Source organism: Papilio xuthus, unplaced genomic scaffold (genome assembly GCF_000836235.2).
Source record: "Papilio xuthus unplaced genomic scaffold, Pxut_1.1 DF828780.1, whole genome shotgun sequence".
Taxonomy (NCBI): Eukaryota; Metazoa; Arthropoda; class Insecta; order Lepidoptera; family Papilionidae; genus Papilio; species Papilio xuthus.
This window is the reverse complement of record NW_013529869.1, coordinates 3,696,627-3,697,662: the sequence shown is the minus strand read 5'-3', so window position 1 is coordinate 3,697,662 and position 1,036 is coordinate 3,696,627.

Genomic DNA, 1,036 nt, shown 5'->3' with positions numbered 1-1,036 from the left:
TAAAGTGCGTTATGAATATGTTGTGTCACGTTACAGCGGCGGACCGCAGCCCGGAGCGCGGGCGCGAGCTGCGGCGGCTGGTGCAGGCGCTGCCGGCGGCGCACTACGCCACGCTGCGGTACCTGGTGCAGCACCTGCGCCGCGTGGCCGCGCACTCCGCCGCCAACAAGATGGAGCCGCGCAACCTCGCCATCGTGTTCGGCCCCACGCTCGTGCGCGCCGCCTCCGACGACATGCTCGCTATGGTCAACGACATGTCCAGCCAGTGCCGCATCATCGAGTCCTTCCTCATGCATGTACGTACACCTCGCAGCGCAATCATTCAATCACATACTTAAAAACTATGTAATCGACAAAATAAATATGTATGTTGTGGTGCTGCAGTACTCGTGGTACTTCGAAGAGAACGCGGGCGAGCCGCCGGCCGAGCTGCAGGGCGGGGACGCGCCGCAGCCCAGCCGCGACCTGCTCATACACAACGTCAAGAAGATTGAAGGTACGCACGAACAAGCCTTAACACTTCATGTTACACAATTGAATAAATGAAGATAAATCAAAGGAATATAAAACTAATCCAGTGTTCAATTCTTAGGCAAAGACGTATCGACCCGCGACATCGTGTCGTCGATAATATCAGCGGCGAACCGCAAGATCCAGCGCAAGCCGCGGACCAAGGCCGCCGCCGCAGACAAGAAGTGGGCGGGCTCAGACAAGTCCCCGCCCTCCTCCCCGCCGCACCACGCCACCGCGCTCGCCCACTACGACGGCCTGCACCACTCACACCACTCGCACCACTCCACAGACAAGTCAGTACATACGACGTACCCATCTTTGTCTCATTACAGAGTTAGCATAAATCCTTTAGCTCGTTTATCACCACCCTCACATATAAAATTGATGACTTAATATTTTGGACGACAACTTTATTATTTTTGTCTATTGCAGGATCGAGATAGAGTCGAGCGGCGCGCGGCACACGCTCAACACATTCTCCATCGACGGTAAGTCCCGCCCCCCCCCCCCCCCCCCCCCCCCC